General features: G+C 46.2%; 1 protein-coding gene across 4 annotated transcripts in view; it reads right to left on the bottom strand.

The window, feature by feature from the left end:
• LOC139756427 (uncharacterized) overlaps positions 1-20000 on the bottom strand; it is a 414929-nt gene that overhangs the window by 177003 nt on the left and 217926 nt on the right. For all 4 annotated transcript variants that reach the window (XM_071675860.1, XM_071675862.1, XM_071675861.1 and 1 more), the window contains one exon: positions 11114-11203. The gene's annotated coding sequence lies outside the window, so the exon portion shown is untranslated. The remainder of the gene's footprint in view (positions 1-11113; positions 11204-20000) is intronic.

The raw sequence follows: 20000 nt of genomic DNA, 5'->3' as shown, positions 1-20000 counted from the left end.
AATACAGTCACCCCCTTTTTTAATAAATTCCACTGCAATACCATCCAAACCCGCTGCCTTGCCGGCTTTCATCTTCCGCAAAGCTTTTACTACCTCTTCTCTGTTTACCAAATCATTTTCCCTAACCCTCTCACTTTGCACACCACCTCGACCAAAACACCCTATATCTGCCACTCTGTCATCAGACACATTTAACAAACCTTCAAAATACTCATTCCATCTCCTTCTCACATCACCACTACTTGTTATCACCTCCCCATTTACGCCCTTCACTGAAGTTCCCATTTGCTCCCTTGTCTTACGCACCCTATTTACCTCCTTCCAGAACATCTTTTTATTCTCCCTAAAATTTACTGATAGTCTCTCACCCCAACTCTCATTTGCCCTTTTTTTCACCTCTTGCACCTTTCTCTTGACCTCCTGTCTCTTTCTTTTATACTTCTCCCACTCAATTGCATTTTTTCCCTGCAAAAATCGTCCAAATGCCTCTCTCTTCTCTTTCACTAATACTCTTACTTCTTCATCCCACCACTCACTACCCTTTCTAAACAGCCCACCTCCCACTCTTCTCATGCCACAAGCATCTTTTGCGCAATCCATCACTGATTCCCTAAATACATCCCATTCCTCCCCCACTCCCCTTACTTCCATTGTTCTCACCTTTTTCCATTCTGTACACAGAATATATATATATATATATATATATATATATATATATATATATATATATATATATATATATATGAACCGTAGCCTGCGCCAGGTACCCATTCTATCGACCAAACATTAAGGTTGGATGAACAGCTGGGTTGACTGTGGACTGACTGCCGTAACCGTGATTCGAACCTATGCCTTCGACCCTGGGCGGCCCGTGAATGCGTCACGGTTAGGATCGCTAACCACTACACCACGGGCACAAGTGATTATCTCATTATCATCTATTCATTGATCTATATTCTAGAGAAAAGATTCACAAAAAAACATGAAGCTAAATGAAAACGAATGAAGAATATCTAATGATTTTGAAAGATTTAAAGTTAACGTAGTAGTTAAATTCAAATCAGATGGTGTTCAAGGTAGGCAAAGCCCATTGTTAATGCAATCTAGCAATAGATTAAACTTAAACATGAAAATACAATGCTAAGTCTTTATCAAAGCCACAAGAGGATGAAGAGCTCGAAGCAAGGCAATAGTAATAATCTGAAATGCGCTAATGTAATACTTAATCGCATACGATAAGTAAAAACAATATCAGGTTCCAGATGCAAATATATAGACGACAAAAGAAAAACTTTTAGCAGCTCCCTGGTCAGGCAGGCAGCATGATTTGTTTACCAAGGTAGCTGCTAGGGCGCGAGGGATGTGAATATCCTAATCATGACTTACCTCATTCAAGCTGAACATCATATATCAGAACAGGTTCACATGCAAATCAATTTCGGCAGTTTTACGACTGGGCGCCCGAGAGTCAAACCCTGGCCGCCGAGAACAGTAGGCGGAGAGCGTACCACTGGACCACCGCTGGGGCAAAAGCCATCTAACCTAAGCAGCTTAGCAGAGATAGGTTATGTCCCGGCGGTGGTCCACTGGTTTGCTCTTCGCCTACTGTTCTCGTAAGCCCGAGTTCGCCTCTCGGAGGTGGAATAGTACAACTGTTTTCATATATATATATATATATATATATATATATATATATATATATATATTTTTTTTTTTTTTTTTTTCAAACTATTCGCCATTTCCCGCGTTAGCGAGGTAGCGTTAAGAACAGAGGACTGGGCCTTGGAGGGAATATCCTCACCTGGCCCCCTTCTCTGTTCCTTGTTTTGGAAAAAAAAAAAAAAAAAAAAAAAAAAACGAGAGGGGAAGATTTCCAGCCCCCCGCTCCCTCCCCTTTTAGTCGCCTTCTACGACACGCAGGGAATACGTGGGAAGTATTCTTTCTCCCCTATCCCCAGGGATAATATATATATATATATATATATATATATATATATATGTATATATATATATATATATATATATATATATATATATATATATATATATATATATATATGAATAAAGTGCATACGAACGCACACCTTCACAGAACATGCAAACCTCCAACAGCCAGGATCGAGTACATAGTATTCGAATAGTTATTTCCTATTAGCCAGGCCCATAGCCTAGCGGTAGCATTCCCGCCTGTGGCACAGGGGTCCCGGGTTCGATCCTGACTGTTGGAGGTTTGTATGTTATATGAAGGTGCGCGTTCATATGCACTTTATTCGTATTTATATACCTCCGCGTTGTACAGTTAGGTTCGGCAAAAATGCTATCTGCTGGCTATGTGCGCCCGTTGGGAAATAACCGGTGTAGACCCCGTTGCTCACCAATGTGAGACGAAGAGTATTCAAGTACATAGTATTCGAATAGTTATTTCCTATTAGGCAGGCCCATAGCTTAGCGGTAGCATTCCCGCCTGTGGCACAGGGGTCCCGGGTTCGATCCTGACTGTTGGAGGTTTGTATGTTATATATATATATATATATATATATATATATATATATATATATATATATATATATATATATATATATATATATATATATATATATAATCCATTCATCGACTATCCACGAAAGAAGGATGAACAGCTTGGTTGTTTGTGAGCTGACCGCTGTTCAGTTCTGATTACCAGATGATCCAAGACGATGAAAAATGAAAGTGAGTAAAAGATAAAACTACATAATTCACAGCCAGTCACTAAGTAGCGAGACTCAACTATCTACAACCATTTCCTTTGAACAGAACAGAACAAACTACACTCAAATGTATCAAAAGTCTTCAAAATATTAAATAAATTACATGATTTAACTTGATTTCTTCACACGAGATACACTGACCAGAAATAACGATTTGAAGTTAAAGGGAAAGATGTATTCTACCCTACACCCACCACCCTATAATGAAGCACATTCAACAGTCCTTCAAAATACTCACTCCATCTCCTTACATCATCATTACCTGTTACTATTTCCCTATTGGCACCCTTCATCGATGCTCCCACTTGTTCTCTCGCATTATAAACCTTCAAAAACGTCTTGTTCTCCCCTTGGTTTGGCGATACTTGCCTACCCCATCTCTCATTTACCCTCTTTTTCAGCCCCTGCTACCTTCCTCTTGACCTCTTGCTGCTTCCTCTAGTATATCTCATAGTGACTTGCATTCCTTCCCTGTAGGTAACTCTCATGCACTTTTTCTATTTCACTAACAACTTCATCATCCCACCACTCACTTATCTGCCCATCTCCCACCTTCCGCATCTCACATATGTCTCTCGCATATGCCAGCAATGCTTCCGTAAATACCTCCCATTCCTCACCCACTCCCCTAGTTTCGTTTACTCTCACCATTTGTCATTTTACACTCGGTATCTCCAGGTATTTCTTTACCCCAGTCTCCTCCAAGCTCGCTCACTTTCACCACCCTCTTATCACCCGTATAATTTGCTCTTTTCCAAAAGTGTGTAGAAATCCCAATAGGTGCTCCTCTCAGCACATTCACATCTAAGAGTCTCTCTTTTGTGCGAATATCAATTTGTACGTAATCCAATACTGCACGCTTACGCATACTCATCTATGTCCCTCTTTATAAACCAGGTATTGCCAATCGCCAGTCCTTTTTCAGCACACACCTCAACAAGGTGTTCACATTTCCGTGGACAGCACTGGATACCGGATACCCAGAGCCCCATTTGAACCCTCAACTGCCACATTCCCTACTTTCGCATCCATCATTAATAGCTGGTCCCTTGCATCGAAATTGTAGATTCACTTACTCAGCTGCTCCTTAAGCACTTGCCTCTGTTACATATCGATAACCATTCGTCTTGTTACATGTGTTGGTGAAGACTTCTCAGAGCACCAGTGAGCACCTTGCTCAGAGCAAGTACCAGTTTAATACCTGGTGACATTTGTGGAAGGATTTCAGTTCGAGCGACGTTATGAATCAGCTGACACAATTGTATTTCTCCCAAGTTGTTGACCTTCACTACAAACGGTCAGGACACTCATCATGACCTTACTTCAGCCTACGTGGTTCGTCGTGTTGGACACCTCTCGTCGTCCATGAGCGTGGACGATATAGAAGCCGGATCACGTCATCGCTATCACGGAAGCCAAACGTTGCTTCTTCCCCGAGATACACAAGATCACTCACTTGTTCCCTGGATCACAGCCAACCAAAGAACCGAGTCTTCTGCCAAGGCAACACCACCTTCTCAACATCGTCTGTAATATATTCGGAAAATACTCCCCGCGAAAATCTCACTCCCTTGCCAAGACAACGCAGCTGGAACAGTCCAACATTATCCAGTAGTCTGGGAACTACAAGAGCTGATCGGTTTGAACAAGCAGACGCCCCCTCCTCTCCCTGCGTTAATCAACTCGCCAGCGTGGAAGCAAACCAGCTCGGTTAACAAACAAACACTTCGCCACCGTCTGCACAGACATCTCGCCAACACCTGCCATCAGCTGCCTCCAAAGCGGCGACCTCCCAACCTCAATACTCATGAGACCCATGCATGCATCTCAAGTCGCCAGACGGGTACATAGCCTCGAGGTAAAACGCTCCACCACAAACATTGACTCACGAAGCCCTTCAAGTTTTCTCTTAAATACGCCAATCTCCTCCGCTCCATCATTAATGCCTCTCTCTCTCTCTCTCTCTCTCTCTCTCTCTCTCTCTCTCTCTCTCTCTCTCTCTCTCTCTCTCTCCAGCAATCTATCTATGCCCCGATTGGCTGCAAGACTTCATATGTATCCCCAAATACTGGAGTCAACAAACTTACCATCTCGATGCAATGCAACCCATTACGATCACCCCTGACTCCCCAGCTCCCTCAGTGAAAGTTTTGCGTTCATTTGGGCTAACATAGACAAAACACAAGCTCCACAGACCTTCAGCAGCCAGTTAGTAGGAAGACCATTGTCTATCACCCAGCGCTTGGTCAGCAGTCTGACTTTATTAGTCGCATACTAGAGAGACGCAAGATCTCTATTGCTTCATCAAAGATTTCAACTCAGTCATCCATTAAGTAATAATCAACAGTCATTAGAGTTGCATAAAAATCATATTCCATGCTTTGCAGATTACCCCAGCGAGTGTCATTAGGCTGTACGCTTCTGAGAGGCCACCTCCAAGTTCCAGTCCTTCACCATTGCGACCTATAGGAGACAAAATGAAACCAGTTTGTTTCTTCATCCTTATAAATGGTGGCGCCATGGCTACACCTACTTCGTAGGAGTGGTGGCTACCTTATTCCTGGTATTGGCATTGACAATGACCATCTCCTCTCCCATGGCTATATCGCTCGTCAGAGCACCCTTAGAAGTCCCCAGCGCTGGGCAACCGCCAACTCCGTCAGCAGTATATATCAGAAGTTATGCACATCAATCTTCCTTCCAGCCATCTCTCGCCACTTAAGATCTCCCTAAGCTCCAGTCTCTTTAAGATGCTCAGTTTCCAGGCTTCTTAATGTCATTTTGAACAATATACCAAGTCGAAACGACAATATCCGTACCGTCATGGAACTTTTAAGCCGCTATCTTTACATTCCGAGTCTGTTTACGACACTCCCTGCATCTGAACTCAAGAACATCTAAACAATTCTTCCCAGAGTGACCTACTCCTCCCACTGTCTGCACTTTGTCTGCTCTTTCTCCATGTCCAACACACATCTGGAACTGCTAGATTACATAAGGTAGACAAACGACCATGCAGGATTATTCCGTCCCTCCTAAACTGTCATCACCCATTTACGAACGAAATCACAGCACCAGTCACGCCACCGTCAGCTCTGCTATCAGAGCATCCCCGTCCTTGTGTTGCAGTTCAGCGCCACAGCCTCATCCAGCCCATCCATACTAATCCAGACCTCCACTAAATTACCCTAGACCGCCACTAGATTAGGCCCATCCAAACTAGTCTAAACTGCTGCCGGATTAGGCCTATCCAAACTAGTCTAAACTGCTGCTAGATTAGGCCCATCCAAACTAGTCTAAACCGCTGCTGGATTAGGCCCATCCAAACTAGTCTAAACCGCTGCAAGATTAGGCCCATCCAAACTAGTCTAAACCGCTGCTGGATTAGGCCCATCCAAACTAGTCTAAACCGCTGCTGGATTAGGCCCATCCAAACTAGTCTAAACTGCTGCTAGATTACGCCCATCCAAACGACTATAAAGCGGCCTGTGTTAGCTTGAGAAGGGCCTGCCATCTCTCGTCAGCCTCGCTGTATGAAGGATGTGTTACCCTCACCCACGTCAGCCTCGCTGAACGAAGGATGTCTTCCCTGCGCGCTTCAGCATCTCGACCAACTGGTCAGTCTGTACACTCTCACTCACTCTCACATCTTTCAGTGTGTTTATGCGTGTGTTTATGCAGAGTAATTAGTGCTGTAATTACCGTGTTTGTTATGCCATGGTTCACATCATAACGCTCAGAAGTACTATGAACTGACGGTGGAACGTGAAAAATGGTTATCTAAATTAAGGAACGGGGTCAGCGGTCAGTGGCCCGGGGTCGTAATAACTGAGGGAACGTGGAAAGGAACGTGTGGCACAGTCGGTGGTCACATGGGCGAGCGTCCTGAGATGTGCGAAGTAGTTACGCGTTTGACTTCCAGTTCTTCAGTAATATCATTAAGACCCTCAGACTTGCAGAGTGTAAGAGAACAGATGGTTCCAGGAGGTGAAGCTGACTGCTGCTCCTCTCGATGAGGCTGACTCTTTCACAAGCAGAGGTGACATTCTTCATAAAATGGTCGTCGAAACCAACTTCCTGGGTGTGGCGGTGAGCGAGCTGCCCAGCGACAGAGTGCAGTATTGTGGGTGCTGAAACACTGATCCTTCTCCTACTCGGGCCGTAATGGCCTTTTGAAGCGAGCGGCGAGAGTTGCAAAGCCTCTGAAACATAAGCCATGGTTGTTGCTAGCAACAGCAACGGCTCTGGATGACAAAGATGAGGTCAGGAGGTCGTGGTCGGATGCACCATCGTCTCAGGTCACAAGGTGGAAATATTAGTATGAAGGAACCCCACACTGTTCTCCACGATGACCAGTTGAGCAACATGGCTGATCCAGCAGTGGACAGCTGTGATGGTACGAACCTTAATGGTCTTTCTGTTACGTCTGATGGTTACCAACGACATGCTCGTTACGTCCGGTAGTTACCAAAGACATGCTCGTTATTTAAGGTAGTTAACGTCTGGTAGTTACCAAAGACATGCTCATTATGTCTGGTAGTTACCAAGGACATGCTCGTTACGTCTGGTAGTTACCACCGACATGCTCATTACGCCTGGTAGTTACTACGGACATGCTTGTTATGTATGGTAGTTACCAAGGACATGCTCGTTACGTCTGGTAGTTACCACCGACATGCTCGTTACGCCTGGTAGTTACCAGCAACATGTTCGTTACGTCTGGTAGTTACCACCGACATGCTCGTTACGTCTGGTAGTTACCACCGACATGCTCGTTACGTCTGGTAGTTGCCAAGGACATGTTCGTTATGACTGGTAGTTACCACCAGCATGCTCGTTATGACTGGTAGTTACCACTGACATGCTCGTTACGTCTGGTAGTTACCAGCAACATGCTCGTTACGTCTGGTAGTTACCAGCAACACGCTCTTGAAAAGAACGGAGGATTTTTGGGAGCGCTATCACCAACTTGGTCAACGGTTCTGCAGCAACGCTAACGACATCTTCATTGCAGAAGGAATCTCCAGGATCAACACCGGGAAAGCCTTCTTCGCCGAGGTGTTCACTCGCTCGTACTTAGCCACTTTAGCGACCTTGGTCCGCTAGAGAGGTGTAGCGGTTAGCGTTCCTGACTGTGACGCATCCACGGGCCGCCCAAGGTCGAGCGCATATGGTTCGAATCCTGGTTTGCGGCAGTCGGTCCACAGTCAAGCCAGCTGTTCATCCACCCCTCGGAAATCAGTCATTAGAATGGGTATCTGGCTTAAGTTACGATATATATATATACATATATATATATATATATATATATATATATATATATATATATATATATATATATATATATATAGCGTCAATGGAATGTCCTTGATTAGGGCCTCAGCTGCCCGTACCGTCTCAGCTAACGTAAAAAAAAGTAGAATTGTAGCAACATTTTACATGTAGCCTGGCAGATCTATGAAGGATGACCTACACATAGCCTGGTATGTGCATGAAGGCTGACCTACACATGGATGATCTCGGTGCTGCCCACAGACTTTCGTGTTACACTCTCCCTCAACAGGGTGAGGAAGGAGGTAAACACAAGAATCTTAGAGCGAGGGGCCTGGTCGAGGGTGTGCTGGGGGTGGGAGGGTGTGGAAGCTGGTGAATCATTAGATGCCCCTAGACGGAACAGCTCTAGGCGGCAGACTCGAGGGGAGAAACACCAGAAGCTGATGACAAGAAAGCGTGTGAAGGGGGAAGTTAAAGGGTAAATGTAAACTAAATTATCGAGGTGCACCAGGGCGATGAGACAAGAGAATCTGAGTGAAGGTTTGAGAGGAGAGGACCCGGAGGAAATGGAGTGTTTTAAGCACCTACGAGTGGACTCCTGAAGCAGGTGAAATCATGGAAGGGAGGGCTAAGGTCCTGGGGGAATCAAGGAGCGTGTGGAGGGAGAGGTCAGTGTCAGGGTAAAGATGGATGACATGTTTGAAAGAAGCGGTGGTCCTGAGAGTGTTGAGCGAGAGAGTCTCGGAGTCTCGAACGCAGGAGAAAGTAACTGGGCGGACGTGTTGGAAATGAAAAGACTGAGGCAAATTACAAACGGTAGAAGTACTTTGATAATACAGGTTCAGATCCTAGAGATTGCTTGGCCCCTTCCAACCATCAGAGACGACTTCATCTAGACTTCCTAGGTAGCTGAGCCCATATGCGAAGCCTGACGACCAACACCCTTCAGTCCTTCTCTAGCCTTCATGCAGTGCACTGCTGTCCTCTGGATTTTATATTTCCCGTCTGTGTGTATATCACAGCGCGTGTAAGAATTTCTTAAAATTCCGTGGTGTGAATCTGACAAATGCCCTAGATAGTGCAATTTCTGAAAATATAATGATAATGGCAATTGGGAACTTACTTTTCCGGCTGTCAGAAGAACCACGAACATTTGTTCGTAAATTAGAAAAACGCAGAAAGAAACCCATTAATGATGATTATGCCTTGGTCTTCAATGATGTTATAGTTGCCTGATTTACTTTTTGCATCGCTTACTTGACTTTAGATCAGAGACTACAGTACCTATTTTTTCTAGATCACCAGACTTCACATTGTAGCTTGCCTTCTCGTTTGTATCAACGCTGCGCAAAACTTTGTTCGTGATGCTGAAATTCATCTGCCACCTGAAAACCCAGCCCATCAAGTTTGTCAGCTTAAAGTTATAGAAGTATAATTTCGGGTGTGGATTTATTTCCCGATGCTTCATAGCATCTTCTTATTTCGACATATCACAACGCAGCCCATTATCAATGTCACTAATACATATGAGATGGATAACTGGTCCCAAAACTGATCCTTGTGGCACGCCACTTGTTACGTTCAACAATCATTAGGCTTGACCGTTCACCACTGCTCTTTGTTTACAGTAAGCAAACCAATTTCCCAATACCAGATAAACCCTATGATAACTTTCGCCTGTAATCTTTGACGAGGGAATCAATCGAGAGCTTTATGAAAAATCTAAACAGATAAGAATCATCCTTACTTTCATCGTGAATGTTGATCAAGGGAAAGAAAAAATAGATTTGTCAAACCGGAAACCATTTCGTCGAAAGCATCACTGAAAACCCTTTATTACGTAGTTGTAATCCACATGATTTACAATCTTATCTCGAATGACTGTTTCCTGGAGTTTACGATCTACCGACTTTGAGATATCTGAGGGACGATATTAGGGCAGGACTTGTTATCGTCTCGAATATCGGTCATGACCAGAACATGAAGTGCCTCTTGATAGCTGGTTTAAGAGGGATAAGAATCCGGTCCGGCATTCCCTTCACCACACCTTTTCCAGTTACCTCCCTCACTGTGTGGTGGATGGGAAGGATGAGCCAGCGCGGCAGGTCTGGGAGCGTCTAGTATAAGTGTGTATATAAGCAGTTTAGGCGCAGGGAATCCAAGCGTCTATGAAGAATGTAGAGACGATTGCTGGAGGACTTGATTACAGTGCTAATGTGTTCCTTCCGGTCTAGTTTTAGGGTCTAAAGTGACACTGAAAGGCTTAATGAACTGAACAACCTGGAGACAGCGAGGGGAGTGGGACATGATTGAAAGCCAAGCTGATGTACATGACTACAGTCTTTCTTTGGTTGACGGAGACGTCTTTGACGATGATCGCCAGTAACAACTTTCCCATTAACGCCACAAGAAAATGAGCGTCGATTTCAACCTCTGAACAGCACGATCTTGCTATCCATGGATGTGAGACGACACGTACACAACAAAACCAGTAATGTCGCTACCACAACCCCATCTGCCGACTGGAAGTTCTGATATACGTTATTCAAACCCCTTGACAGAGTCTACCACCGACAGCGTATCTGTTATTTCAAATATCCTTCAGGAGTTCCTCGTATCATTTCTCCCTTTGATAGTGCTGTGTGAAGCACCCACACAATATACTTGAGCACCCACACTATATATATGAGCACCCACATATACACTACTATAATGGGAGACCCACACTATATACTTGAGCACCCACACTATGATGGGAGACCCACGCTATATACTTGAGCACCCACACTATAATAGGGGACCCACACTATATACTTGAGCACCCTCACTATATACTTGAGCACCCACACTATAATAGGGACCCCACACTATATACTTGAGCACCCACACTATGATGGGAGACCCACGCTATATACTTGAGCACCCACACTATAATAGGGGACCCACACTATATACTTGAGCACCCACACTATATACTTGAGCACCCACACTATATACTTGAGCACCCACACTATATACTTGAGCAACCACACTATAATGGGGAACCCACACTATATACTTGAGCACTCACACTATATACGAGATTATCTTACCTTTTATCGTCCTGTAGGCGGTGTTGAACCCCCAGGGACTGAGATAAGGTGGGGAAGTCCCTCTGCAGTAAACAGGTCACCAGTTGTCAACTGTAAAAGAAGATTTACGTTTATAAACCGAAATAGTGTGAGGAAATTAATGCAACCTATATCCATTTTATGTATATACATCAAGGGTTAGATTCAGCTACCTCAGCCACACGGAAATTAAGATACATAAGCCACCACAGACCCAGTTTTTATGTCCCAACCTCATTTCAGTCGAGGTAACATTGACTTTAATTTCAAAATTTCAATCTTTGTGAGATTTTAGGTTCGCTCTAGGATCAGTTTCAAAGAATCAAAGGAAAAGTACATGCCAAAAGACTATGGTAGATCACAGAATGCGTCAAGGTGTGTCATGACACAGACTTTACAAACTTTCCTGAAAATGAGGAGAGTGACGTGTAAGGGATGAAAACACACACACAGACACACACAGACACACACACTATGTGGTTAGTGCTACTGACAAGTCAGCATGGGCCATGCCGGGCTCAGACTCGCACAGGTTCGAATCATGGGCGTGGCAGTCGGCCCACACCCATGCCAGGTGTTCTTCCTCAATTCGGGGCTGGTTGATAAATGGGTACCTGTGTGTGTGTGTGTGTGTGTGTGTGTGTGTGTGTGTGCATGGGAGTATAGACATAATCCATATACGCAAGGCTAAGAGACAGGGCAACACGAGTCTCAAACTCACTCCCCGTAACACACTGACAACACAGTAATCAAACACACGCACAAAACAAAACTGGGAGGAGGTCTCGGAAAGCATTGTAATGTCTAGCAAAGACAGAGATAATACTCAAGCGTCTTAACCTATACAAGGCCCGTTCTTAGTGGTAATGACACCTCCCACTATGTACTGAGGATGTACGCAGGTACAGCGTCCATAAGAAGCCTCGTCCACCATCCCATACATTTTCGCAGGTGATGGCTTCCTCATCCCACCTATGGCCTTGATTACCATATGCAGATGCCTGGGTATGGGGCTGGAAGGGTTCCTGAAGTACTGTAGGTTCATGTTTTGGGTTCACAGGGTCTTAATCTCCTGAACGAAGCGAGGCACTGATGAAGTGCTGCACGAGGCAGCTGCCTGATCGTGCGTTCTGAGCGCCCTAAGGGCCTAGAAACCTCACGTATACCCACACTGCCTTGCTTCCAGGCGATAATTTGGGCTTTCTCCTTCGCAGAAAGGCAGCAGTCAGCCATCTTGAAGCGAGTGGAAGTAATACAGCACCTAGAAGGGAAGTTCCTAAAATCAAGTAGCAACTCGGAAGAATAATGATGATATCCCTCAAAATAGCCTGAGGCACACTGAGGCGGAGCTCATAGCGCTACAAACACTAGTCTGAGGAAACAGATGTACGATAATTTCATCCTGAGCGTCATATGCTTGTACCCATGATAAACGATAACTGTGTATCGCTTTTTGAAAATATATGCGGGGCCGATAGCGAATCTTATGGACATCATACCTGACAAACCGCTTGAAATGTAGTTCAAGTTGTAGCTGAAGAAAGGCAGAATAGCCAGGGGAATGGATAAAAGCAAACGTCATGCCTAACTTTAAGAAGATTTCTGACGTCAGGTGGACCACACACTGAAGAGTGCGAACACAAGAGACACACGCAAACTGCATCATGACATTTTTGAGTACTAACACACTCCACTCACACAGAAGGTCCATAATAACATCTAACAAACCTTAATGCATTAGATACAACGTGATGCTTTACTAATACGTGTTCTAACAAGTCTGTTTCTAACACAAGGTGTACCACAATATCTTCAAAGTTAGCGCATTACAATCTCAAATGCGGTCCATAGTGCCACCTCAGAGCACCAGCCTTTCAAACAACTTGCACCATGATACAGTAACCGACTAAGATGCTATCAGACCCACACGAAGTGCACTGTGACACCCAGGAGCAGTACAGACACGCTAGAATAACACAAGGTTAACATAACGTTTTCAGAGACAACGTTCTCGAGTCAGACACAACCTTTCCGACATACGGGTCTCGTACAAAGTACACTGCGACACCTAGTGACGATTTCGTAACACACGAGGTGCGCTATAACACATCAGAGGTTGTAACACACCAGACTCACCCAGAGAGCATTGTTTGAGACTTCGAATGAGTGTTCACACACCAGGCTTCCACAAATGGTACGCCACGACACACGCAATATTGTTCCAATGTTGTATGGAAACATCGGCTTGACACATGCATTTAGTGGGTGGGTCTGTACAGTAGTGGTGCGGAATACATTTTGACCCGTCACAGGGTAACACTCCAACATGACACCTCACGCCACTCTTCCATACCCAACCACTCAGACAAGCAACTGACCACAACTGGGCGGCAAAGCGCATTCACACCACTAGAGCGCAGCACTCATGCACACACTGAGTCATTCCCGCCACAATACAGCTACCACGGCACTCGCTCACCCTCTTGGGTTAGCACGTACGCCACTCCTTCTAAGGCATCGGGGCCGACTTAAGGATCTATGATGTCTGAAGTTTCTTACTCTTCGTCGAGGTAAGTCCGAGAATCTCTCCTCACCGCCACTCGCCGTGGAGCTTTTTCCATGGCGGCCACTACGGTACGAGAGCGGCTTGCGTGAACGCTCCACCAGACTTGAGTTCGACGGAAGCCATGGGTCAGGGCACTGGTAGCTGTTACGTGCCGCTGGAGCCTTTGCTTTAGGTGTAGACTTCACGGCGCTCCCTGACACCATCAGACTGCGGGGACGGAGGAACTCCCTGCTCCTCTATAGAATGCGACCACTACCCATCTTGACGCTAAAGTCCCGGTCTGTTCCAGCGACTAGTCGCGTAGTCCTGGACGTTGACACAGGCGCCAAGGTGCGCCCGGGGAGGCTCTCGCGCTGTGGAGTCATGCCGCACTTGTCTTCTCGGGTGCTTAGCTCTAGAGCCAAATTCATCTGCAGTAACGGTGCCACTCTGGGGCAAACGAGCGATGATGTACAGGTACCGCCCACCTCATCGATGACCTTGAAGTAAATCTGCGCTGGCGACCTTCCCTCAGCGTGGGGCGTATTCCTCAGCTCCAATAGCCGACGAGTGAAGTCGTCCTCATCCCGGCGTTCCTTTCCTGTTGTTGGTATTAACAGCTTCTTGGCTGTTTTGACCGCAGCTTCCACGTTTTCGTTGGCCCGAGAGTTGTAAGGCGAGGTGCGTCACACGGTGCTCCATCCCTCACCACCGTACCGTAGACGACGGGAACTGTGGTCCTCCGCCGGTCCTCATAGCACGTCCGCGAACATAAACCAAAGGAAACTTACACCGACGCTGATGATCATCACTTCCACGTCCCGTGTTGCAATAGCACGTATGTACTTTCCCCAAGGTTTGTTTCTCGAGAAGTGCCAGACGTGTGCCCTCCCCGCAGGCAGCATTAAAGGCAGACAATACAGCGGGATGGACGAGATCCAGGTCATCAACACTCTGATGCGTCCTCACCGTCGGTAGGATCCTGAACTGGTGGACGGGACACTGCGTCGGATATGCTGTGAGAAGCACCCTTTTGCTAGCGAGCTGTGAGGCTATATCTTGAAAGCTTATCACGTATCCGCTGCAAGCGAGGCTTCTCAACTGCACTGAGAAATTTGGAGTTGAGGATGGGAACCAGACGGCGGGGACCAGCAACCAGGTCAAAGTATGGAAGGCCTGTGAGATCTTCAGTACCACACTTCCGAACTGCTTAGAGAAGGGCAGCCAGTTCCAACTCGACCACTGCGTACCGCGACTCCCTGTCAGTCAGGAATTTCCACCAGCACTGAATACAGCCTAATCCATTCACCCTAGATACGTCAGTCTACAGTATTGTTTACGTCCATTGTGTTTTATGATCCTACGGCAGCTGTGGCGTCACGAGGGGTCTGCACGGGGTATGCCGGCCCTCGGACGGAGTGACACACACAACCCCGCTCCAGACAACTGAGATATTAAGATGGCACTAAGCTGTAGGGTAGTCCACCTCCTCCATGATGGACTGAGAAAGCAAGCCATCCAGTTGTGCCTCAGTGTCCGCACGTCAGCTGTGAGGGATGGTGCAGGAAGCTGTCACGGCGAAAGGAGGAGCATCATCGGTGAGCTGGACACGCGTGGGGCCTCCCTACATCTCCCGCGGTGTCTGCGATGCATCGTAGACCCCTTGGTAAGGATGCAACTATGGCGGCGGCGTGTCCTGCTCACTGTGCTGTTGTGGAGCTGTGATCGTGCTGCCACCCTAGCACCACCATCGGTGGAGTAGGGGGCGACTCCCGGCTCGCTCTGGGCGGTTCATAATTTGATTGGTGCTATACCATCGGCAAATTGATTGTGCATCACATGCTCATCCTTGGCTCACCTCTGACTCCATCAGCCTAAGAGGCTGGATCTGGGCAGGACTATCCTCTGGCAGGAGTCAAATCAGCTTAGCAGGGCTCCCCTCACCACCTTGACTTACACCACTATTTTCGTGCGTCCGTCTCCCGGCACCAGGTGTTACGAGGTCCCCAGGCTAGCAACCCGCAGCGAAGAGATCAGTGCTTCATGGGAGCTCTAGGGCGGACTGAGAGATATCTTGAGATTCAGCCACATCAAGCCCCATGACAGCGGCCTCTGTCCTAGCCAGGGGGTGTCGCAGCCAGGAGGGTGGGTGGCGCTGACCTCCACCCGTGGCGCTGAACCCACCAACACTGTTAGCTAATACCGTAGACGCCTGTGAGGAGCTGGTGAACGGCCTGGATGTGACGCTCGGGCCTCGAGCTTCGTTCTGAGGAACTACTTCGAAATTTCATCTCACGAAGCCTACACAGATTTTGTACACATCACCGCAAAGTGGCCTCGCTTGCTACAGCTCAAGCAGTCCTTATCCACAGCCTCGCACGTATGCATGTCCTTGTGGCGATCCATACCACCCCTTCAAAATGGACTAGGCTTAATTCTTACTTGGTCTGAGACACTTTTGGTAACGTATGACCCAGCGAGCCTCGAATCACTGTACTGTACGTAGTACTAACATTCGGAAACTCAACGTATGTTAATGGCACTTTATAACTATATCCTCTTCTCTCATATATGCCTTTCAATGCTTCCTCATCGCAAGTCACTACAAAGATCCGGCTTCTTGGAGGCTGTTTGAACAGGTCTCACAAAAATCACAAAAATATGCTATTTCACGTCACACAAAAAATCGTCAAGCGTTTCACCCGATTCATAAGTTATTGTGTGGAGGGCCCTCCTGTCCACGGTGACGTTCAGCTTCCGAAGATGCGTATATTTAATGGTATGGTAGTCCCGTCGGTGCTGTGTGGAAGCAAGGCGTGGGCTTTAGACAGAGATGTAAAGAGGGTGGGTGTGTTGGTAATGAAATGCTTGAGGGCTACGCGTTGTTTGGAGGAATGGTCGATTAAAAAGTCATAGGGTCAGAGAAAGGCTTGGTAGTACGAGGAGTATGTATGAGAGAGCTGTAGAAGTTGTGCTGAAATGGTTTGGACATATGGAGAGGATGAGTGAGGAGAGGTTGACTAAGAGGATAAACATATCAGAAGTGGAGGGAAGAAGGTAAAGGGGAAAACCAAGGAGGTGGTGGAAGGAAGGAGTGAAAGATGCTTTGAAGGTTCGGGGCCTGATCATGCAGGAGTGTGTGAGGCGTGTAAGGGATAGAGCAAATTGGAGTTATGTGGTATACAGGGAATAACGTGCTGTTACTGGACTGAACCAGGACATATGAAGTGGTTGGGCGAAACCACAAAGAAGTCTATGGGGCTTTGTTGCTGATGGACCGATATGGAGTCGGCGCATTACACATAGCTAGAGAATGGATCGCATTACACACAGCTAGAGAATGGATGTGAGCGAATGAGACTATTTCCTCGTCTGTTCCTCGCGCTACCTCGCCAACCACTTCCAAAGGGAATGATAAACAGCTTGTTGGCTGTGAAACTACAAGCTTGGCCCAGGTCACGTACTCAGGAATCGATAGTTCGTGACGCTGACCAGTACCCCACCGAAACTAACTACCGATACGGTTAACACCGCGTAATGGAACACTGGCTCGTACGCATGTGTGTGTCTATGTATGTGACCGAGAACAAGAACTCCCCTAAGGTATTACGGATTTCCTTTAAGCATAGTATAACGGTCTGGTGTGAGTAAAGAACCCAGTCCAAACACATTTAAGGTGTAGTACATCCCAGAAGACTATCTTTTTGGTCTAGATTTGATTAGCTATGTCCTGCACAGGCCACCACGGCTAACCGGGTGGCCCGAGCTGGCCACAGAGACTAGACAGACCACCACTGGGTGGGGGGGTCTTGGGTGGAGAGGGCCGTATAGGGAGCACGGGCCATAGAACTGAGGAAGTGTGTTTCGTGGACTATATCTGGCCATTGAAGCACCCAGAATCAGTGAAGCTTCGAATCACAGAATGATCGAAGCTTCGAAGCCAAGCTCAAGGAGGGCCCGAAGAAGCAAATGAAATTAAATAATCTTATATCAAATATAAACAGCTCTAGTTAGCCAACTAGTTATGAAATTAGTTCTTCCCTTGATAAATGCTCAGACTCCATCAACTCTGGCTTCAAGCACTTGATAAACTGTGTTAAAGAAACTGTCTCATTTACGTTAAAAAGAGTCACGTTTGTGCCAATGACTCGCTTCTATGTACCCAGGATTCGAACCCCGAGTCAAATACTCGATAATCGGGGAGCGTATTTGACCCTCATTCGAATCCTGGGTTAATAGGGTTGAACTGCTTGCATCAATTACATGTCATTGGATGTAGTACAGGTTTAATTACGTCTATATTACCTTCTTTATACCAGTGGTCATCATGGTCATTTCTAACATAGGCGCAAGCAATATACTTCAGATGTGAGTCTTGGACATAAAGAGTTCAGGGAGGATAACACCCTTTTCTTCCCTATAAGCTACACAATTACTCAAGATTTCCTTCTCATACCTTCCTATAGAAGCAACGCTCTCTATGTATCCTCAACGAAATTCATACACTGATCTCAGAATTCTGCTTAAGGAGTACTCTTCAGTGCGTTCAGCAACCACAGGAGGAAAAAATAAAACTGGTTAACCAGGACAAGAGCTGGCGAAAATCTTCGCTGCAGCTGTGCCTCAAAGCTCTGACCTGTTGTCGAGGAAAACAGGGAAATGTTTACCCTGGCGACCGTACTTGCCAGCGACCATGCAACACGTTTTACTGACGATAACACAACACTGTGATGGCTACTGTGAGGGGGAGCAGTGCTGCAGGTGGAAGTCTGGCCATTAATGAGATGAACCAAATTTAATCCAAAATTGAAGAGAATCAGAATATCTTATACATATACCATACAACCACTGTGCATAATCAGATGACTTAACCCTAAGATCTTCGAAGCTTGGCTGCAGAATATCATTTCTGAGAAAAGAAAGGGGAAAAATATCAGGTATCTTAAAGCGTTCCATGAAAAGGTTATTCGATGATTCTTTGCAAAAGCAGAGCTCAGGACGGAAATGGTGAGGCACTGATGAGGTTATAGAGTGGCGGTGGGAGAAAGGGTGTGCCACACATGTAGGGGAGGTGAAAAAGAAAATGGTGTGAGGAACAGGAAGGAGTGGAGTAGAGGCGTAGGTAAAACAGGGAAATGCCTGTAAAAGACAGAGCCTCCTCGCTAGGCATCGGCCTAGCCAAGTACTTAGGCCACCACCACACAGTACCACACCAGCCAGCCTCCACTCACACACGTCTCCAGTTATGATACATAAACCATCATGATGTGTATTTACCATAATTACCCCCTACGTCTGTCGGCCACAGAGATACATGCCTTTTAAATCACTTTGCCGTAATAACACACGCCACCAACCTTCTGCAGTTCCACAGAATTTTGTTCTAAGGCCAAATGTATAACCTGCGCTATAGAGACAAGATGAGGTGTGCGTACAACGTAATGAAATTCCTGCACAGCTTTCGTCCGTAATTCTCATGTTTGATGGAGAAACAAATTCGCACAACAAATATTCCAAACAAATGTATTTCAGCAGGAGTCTCTGATGTATTACAGCCTCCTGTTTTGTTTTGCAGCGTTATCAGCAATGTAAATGTGTTGCGGGTACAGCAGACAGTAATGTAAATGTGTTGCGGGTACAGCAGACAGTATTGTAAATGCGTCGCGGGTACAGCAGACAGTAATGTAAATGTGTTGCGGGCACAGCAGACAGTAATATAAATGTGTTGCGGGTACAGCAGACAGTATTGTAAATGCGTCGCGGGTACAGCAGACAGTAATGTAAATGTGTTGCGGGCACTGCAGACAGTAATGTAAATGTGTTGCGGGTACAGCAGACAGTATTGTAAATGCGTCGCGGGTACAGCAGACAGTAATGTAAATGTGTTGCGGGTACAGCAGACAGTAATGCAAATGTGTTGCGGGTACAGCAGAGAGTATTGTAAATGCGTTGCGGGCACAGCAGAGACATCTATCGTCGTTGTATATCAGCAGTTACATTAAGATCTATGTATCAGATGATGTTTGATGATGATTGGACGGGGAAATTTAAAAACGTCCGATATTATTATGAACTGACGGAAAACTCATGAAAATGATGAATTATGAGGGTTGTGAAGAAGGTAACATGGAGGTAAAGACACAGTGTGTGGCAGACGGGGTAGCGGAAGGCCAGCTCTGAAGAAAGCCAGGCACTCAAGGAATTCACACAAGAACATCAGAGACGTGGCTCCCTGACCACACAGTGTGTGTGTGTGTGTGTGTGTGTGTGTGGCGGGGGACGAGCCACAAGAGATAACAACGCGACGCGCTCTGACCGGCCGGC

The sequence above is a fragment of the Panulirus ornatus genome, chromosome 21 (assembly GCF_036320965.1).
Source record: "Panulirus ornatus isolate Po-2019 chromosome 21, ASM3632096v1, whole genome shotgun sequence".
In the NCBI taxonomy this organism is placed as follows: domain Eukaryota; kingdom Metazoa; phylum Arthropoda; class Malacostraca; order Decapoda; family Palinuridae; genus Panulirus; species Panulirus ornatus.
Note: the sequence above shows the minus strand (reverse complement) of the source record. Positions and strands in the feature narration are given on the sequence as shown.